Source organism: Phaethon lepturus, unplaced genomic scaffold (genome assembly GCF_000687285.1).
Source record: "Phaethon lepturus isolate BGI_N335 unplaced genomic scaffold, ASM68728v1 scaffold44908, whole genome shotgun sequence".
In the NCBI taxonomy this organism is placed as follows: Eukaryota; Metazoa; Chordata; class Aves; order Phaethontiformes; family Phaethontidae; genus Phaethon; species Phaethon lepturus.
In genome coordinates, this window is record NW_010556338.1 from 1,707 (window position 1) to 8,137 (window position 6,431).

General features: G+C 39.0%; 1 long non-coding RNA gene across 1 annotated transcript in view; it reads left to right on the forward strand.

The window, feature by feature from the left end:
* Positions 1-202: 202 nt before the first annotated feature.
* Positions 203-6,431, forward strand: part of LOC104624954 — a 7,194-nt gene continuing 965 nt past the window's right edge. The window contains exons 1-2 of the long non-coding RNA XR_738073.1: positions 203-315; positions 3,173-3,408. This is a non-coding gene — a long non-coding RNA (uncharacterized LOC104624954). The remainder of the gene's footprint in view (positions 316-3,172; positions 3,409-6,431) is intronic.

A 6,431-nucleotide genomic window follows, 5' to 3' on the forward strand; every position in this document is an offset into this window, starting at 1 on the left:
ACTGGCTCTCTCAAAAGATATTTAATCTGTATTTTTTGTTTTTGTCCATTGCCATTTTTGCTCATGGCTACTCTGTTTCTCGCTATCTATTTTTGCCCCTCCCCGCCTAGAGGAAAATAGCAACAAGAAAAATAAGAGGAAAATAAGAGAATATTAGGGGAAGTAGTCCTCAGGTCTGCTGCCCCCTCCCTCCCCCCCTCCAAAAGGGGGGGACCTAGAAAACATCAGTCTTGAACTTCTTCCTCTTCAAGAGCTCGGGCTGCAAAGGAAACCTCCTTTGTTTTTGTTATTTATATGCTGTCAAGTTTTGAAGTGGTGAGTTTCGGGTCGGTTTTGCTAATTTCACTCCGAAAACTGCAGTGTTTCTGTTTCTAGATAAGTACTTTGCTTCTTTGTCTCTTTAAAAGGTCACAGGGAAAGCTTGGCCTGGATTGGGAGAGCCATATGGAACGGATAAGTGCGGAGCCTCTCTCAAATGTGATTATGGGTTTTTATGGGGGAGGGAGGGAAGAGGAGGGGAAAGGCATGGGGAGGGGGCTGATTCAGGAGGAGAGAAAGAAATAATATCATACCGGCGGCGTTACATCGCGACAAAAGGAGATACCGCACCGACTCTCATTCAGAAATTGCGCGGTGTGCCCGTACGTGTGCGCTGTCTCTGGGAAACTGTGCCTTGAAATTGTGCTCTTCTCTCAATGCCTGTGATGAAAACTTGTAGTTGTGAAAGATGCCTAAATGCGAAAGCCGGGGAAACTCTTGGCCTGGAACCGGCGGAGATGATAGTTCTTCCCTGCAACCCTCTCCCTGGGCAGGCCACGCTGGTTCTTGCTCATCACTATTCCAAACTGAGGTTTCCGTGAACTTTAGCCTTGGGCATGGAGTTTAAATGAGTAAATTAGGTGTTTTATGTGCATGTAATTTTGCTTTGTAACATAAAGCTTTTTACAAGATGACTAAGCGGTGAAAGGATGCCGATGGGTGGGTATTCTCAGGCCAAGCGAAAATGACCCATTTGGTGTTTTGGTTGTAGTCAGCGTATTAACTAAACTGCGATCTATCACTTTTATTCACTGTACATGATGTCGTGCGATTCTGACTCATGATGACTAGATACTTTCTGTAGCAAAGAACCTGGGTGCCTTAGAGTACTTCTGAAGTTGCCAAAAGTGACAAGGATTTTCTTGTTCGAGGCTTTTTTTTTTTTGCTTTCTTTTACTCTTCCCCCCCCTTTTTTTTTTTGTTAATCCTCTTATTCTTGAGAGAGACCAGTCTTAGAAAAGCAGCCCTTTAGTATCTTAGCATCGTCAGAAACATTGGAAGATGTTAACGGTTTCAGTCTGTAATTTTTTGCTTAGGCTGCAGTTGACACAGTAAAAAAAAAAAAAAAAAATCTTTTTGAAAAGTGGCTAAAATAGGCACATTTACTGTTAATGAGACACACGACCTAAAACAGATGGGATCAAGATGAATAGTAAACCTTAGCCTGTCACCTTGCAGCATAAGGAAAAATAATGATTTTCTGAACTTCAGCTATTCAGTGGCATTCTTGAGGTTGCTTGTAAACGTTCCGATTAATATATTACCTCTCTCCTCACCGTATTGGGAAAAGCAGCATGGTGTTCAAACCAGAAAAAAATACTTTGCAGAATCATCATTGGCATATATACCAACAACATAGAAGTGCATAAAAAAAAAAAAGCCCAAGTTGTTTAGGCTTTAATAGCTTTGCTATGAAATGTGCAGAAAATGTATTGAATTACTAGGCAACTGAAAGAAAGTAGCAATTATCAGATTCACACCAGTCCTTCTAAATATGACTTTCCCAGTATTAGTATTTGTACTTGCTAATGTAAATACTAGTTCATAAATTAATGTCTAGTCACCTGTCCTTAGTGATTATATTATATACATAATATAATTGTCAGTGTAGTCACACCTTTCTCAGTCAGAGAAAGGTAGGGTAACATACCTAGCAATCACAGCAGGATTGATGAATGGAATTGTAACCAGAAAGATGTGTCTGTTCTCCGCAGCTGATTTTTTTTTTTTTAAGTAGTTGGCAAAATTGATTCTGATGAGTGACAAAAATCCTCAAAACTTACTCCGTTATGTTCTAGGCTTGGGAGATTTTTAGTGGTTTAACTGGAATTGTTATTCACGGACGGAGGTTTCAAAAGTTTATAGAAAGGGAAATATAGGCATGCTAACATACACCTTTTCTTAATTTGCTATTGAAAGTACTTCTGTTTTTTGGTTTCAAATAGCTGTGCCAGCACGTAACTTAGCGTCACCCGGGGTTGGAGTTTTTTTATACTTAAGGGCTTCAAAAGTACTGTAGAAATTGTGGTTTTTTTCCCCAGCATTATGTTTTGTGAGATGCTACATTCTCTTCTCGTTTATTTTTCTTAATTCAATAAACTACTCCATTTAACACTTAAAGCTTAGTATCTGAAAAATTTCACGTGCATATTTTGAACTTTGTGAAAGTTGATAAACTCTTTGTGTAATATTGGTTAGGAAACTCAAAAGCAACCACCTTCCGCCACTGCTTTCCGAAGTCAAATGTTAAATTCTCTTCTAGTTTTTCTTTTTAAAGAGGGGAAGAATTGTAAATGGACAATATTCTACATTTCTTAATAAATCTGTTGCTCCCTCAACTAGAGTTTTAACAATCTCCCTATTGTTGTGCATCCATTTTTTTAATCAAGTAGATTGAGAAATGTTTCACTAGAATCTTTTTTTGTCTCTCTCTCTCAACACAATAAAACCACCCAGGATTAATAACAAACCTTTCTGTGAGATTTGTAACAATAGCTGTGTTGGAGCACATACCTTGACAATCATCATCATTTATATGAGTCTTAGTCTTTCTCAGATTTAGTAGAAGATCTCTGAAGAATTCTTTTTAAAGGCGTTCTCTAGTTGGCTTTTAAAAAATAATACCACCAGATTATGATGCGGTCTCTCTGTAAACTGGGGTATGAGGTCATTTTTGGAGAATAAGTTTGTTTCTTTTAAAAGAGGCATCTTCTTTCCAGTTAAAATAGTTATTTATTCTTCTTCATGAGCTTGTGATACATATCTCTCTCTGTACATGTGCAGGCTGTGTACGTATACATATGCGCACACGTGTACAACATATATATATTTTTTTTTTTTTGAATCATGGCAGGTGATCTTTAGAGGCGGGACTGAGTATGGATCATTTGAACGAGGCAACTCAGGGGAAAGAACATTCAGAAATGTCTAACAATGTAAGCGATCCGAAGGGTCCACCAGCCAAAATTGCGCGCTTGGAACAGAATGGGAGCCCATTAGGAAGAGGAAGACTTGGAAGTACAGGAACTAAAATGCAAGGAGTGCCTTTAAAACACTCTGGACACCTGATGAAAACTAATATTAGAAAAGGTAACACTTTTGATAATTCTGTATTAGAGAAATTTGATTTATAGTATTTTGGGGGGAAGCATACTTTTGCAGACTCTACTTCATTTATATTTCAGGATTAAATCTCCATTCTGAAATACTATATATTCCCAACTCTGTTATAAATCACATTTGGGAAATGTAAGCTTCATGCTTGGGTGGAGCATCTTGCTTTACAGGGTGGAGTCTGATTTTTGTTAAGGTAAAGGCTAGTTGCCCTGATTAAAGCAAATTCCTACATTGAAATAGAAGTAATAGAATGCATTAATTCTTTGAGTAAGTGTTGGGCTAAGGAATGAAAAAATATGTAGGAGTAAATACCGAACCCCCAAAACAAATTCTCGCCTTTCCTCTTAATGATGGTCCAAGCTTGGAAGGGCAGCAGAATTTCCCTAACAGTTGCAAGTTGGTTTAAAGGAGAGAGTGTAAATCTTTAGGTATCACATTGGAAAAGTCATTTATGATGTCAATCTTCGCAGTTTATTTTCTTAAGTACAATTCATTATTGAACAATGAACAACTTGGGTGTCATATTTTTCAGTGGCTGGTTTGCTGTAATTAGACATTTACACAAGGAAAAGGCACATTTAGAATCATTGATGTTTGTATATGGATGGCTTTTGTTTGCGTTGAAAATACTTTTAATGGACAATAATTTATAAATTTTGCTTATCAAAATGTGTAAGTCTTTTTGACCATGTCCTGCAGGCTTGCTAATTTAAATCAAAATATGCTGCATGTAATTTGGCATTTGTTTTAGAACAGCCTCTACTTTTCTCAGTATAATCAGTGTATGTTTATAATCCAGATTTTTCTTACGTTTGCTAAGCAAAGAGCAGAATGCAACCGAGGCTATTAAATGCGCAAAGTTAGAAGGCAGAGGAATTTCATTGTGTCTGATGCATAACATTTATCGTACAATCATTTATTTTTTCCTCGGTTTAGCGAAAACAAAGAATATATTGATCCTGAAATGAACAGACACAGCAGTCCGTATTGTTAGATCTTTATCTATTAAAAATGGAAAAACAGCACTTCAGCAAATTCTTTGGCCTCTGCTCATGATTACCCTATTTATTGATTGTTTGCCAAGAATGTATGCATCTTAAGAAAGCCAGGGTAAGAGCATTAAAAATATAATTTATTACGGCTTTTCAAGCAGAGTGCATTAATATTGTACAGTGAAGCAGCAGGGCTATATAAAAAGGACTTTCTGACGCCTGCAAACATATAAGTTCCATAAATTCCTAAATAGGCGATTTCAGCTGTCTCTGGTATTATGTGATATTTGCACAGCAAACTTTAATGCCAGGACAGTTTTAGACAAGGATCCTACAGACTTCACTGCTCCGTATGGCAGACGTGCTGTTTACACAGACTCGTAAACCTTCAGCAAAAGCTCTAACACTGCCTTCAGGTTTAAATCATGCTGTATTTTTAGCAGCGAGCACTGACCAGCGCTCTCCCCTTTAATACTAGAAGGTTACGGAGTTGCTGCACTTGGAGGTCTTGCCAAGTACTAGCAGGAGTGATCAGCCAGCTGAGATTGCGCTCTCCTGTCTAACATTTTTCACATTAACAGAAGGACACTAGTGACAGTTTGCTAAAAGATTTAGTGGCTTGATTTGTAGTCAGATGATACCTGTGTCGCACCACCAGGATCCATCTCTGATGATCTACGCTGTACATCAAAATTTGGCCAGGAGGTTCTCCCGTGTTGTTTGAAGTACCGCGTTTCCCAGAACGCTGCCACTTGCGAGACCGTGTACCTGGCAAAAAGCGTGCTGGTACGCAGCGAGGTGCCCGTGCACTGCAGTTTTGTGTCTGGTCATAGCTTCGTTTGTAGGGACTGATAGAGGAAAAAACTGAACATTCTTTGGCTGGTTTTGAGTGTATCTGCACTGTTAGTTAAAGTGAAGCTTTGTTTATGTTTTATCTTCAGGTATTAACAGTGAAACTACTTAAGAATTTTGAGCCCTTACTCTGAGTCAGACGGTAGTAGGTCAAACATCAATTGTGAGAGCCTGGAAGGCAAAAAAAAACCTCACCACCTTTTTGTGGATGAAGCATGTATGTGCTTTAGAAAACTCTCCACAGCTTAATTAAAACCAATGAAGAAATCACCAATTTGCATGTACTGCTCTTGCTTTGGTCTTCTCTCCCTTCCTGACCAGTCTCACTTAGAGCTTAAAAAAAAAAACAACCAAGAGACAAAAAGAAAAAAAAACAACCTTCTTCCTGCACTACATAAATATTGGCAAGCTTTTAGTCTTGTCTTTCATGCTGAGCCTATTGGGCAAACCGGAGTGAGTTTGTGAGCTTTTCCAAGCGAGCCTGAAGGGGTTTGTTTGCCAGAGATTGACTCTCTGGTGAACAGATGTAGTTTAAATATACGTGCTTAAGAGGTATCCTTTTTCTCGTGATTTCTTGCTATACGTTAGAGCACAAATCAACAGACGCGGTCTCAAAGCGTTTCTCTGTTGTGAAGAGCAAATCTTCTTTTTCAGCTGCGGCACGTCTGGTGCACCTTCGCAGGTTGGGAGGTTTCCGTAAGTCTAGAGGGCAGCGGTTATAGAGGCATTAACATTGCAGGACTAATTGGAGTTCCTGGGTGCCCTGTTAAAATAACCCTTGTCATCATTTATGCTAAAGATGATCCCCCTCTGGCAGGCTGCCATAAGACAGTTCTGTACATCTGCTTTTTAACCCTTTTGCTTTCTGTCATTAAGAGATCCTAACCTGTGCTGCTGGAGACAGGACCGAGGCCTAAAACCGCGGGTCCGAGGTCATCGTGTCATCCGCATCCGTCTGGGAGGCCGGGAGGGGTTTTCACAAAGTCTAGAGATCCGATTGCTGGGAGAGACTTTGTCCCTAAAACAGCTTGGGTCATCTGTTCCTTCCTTGATCTGTTGTCAAAAGGGAGGAAGAATAAAAAAAAAAAAAAAAAAAAAAAAAAAAAATTAAAAAAGGAAAAAGGAAAGGGGAAAAAAGGTTGTTTTCTTAAT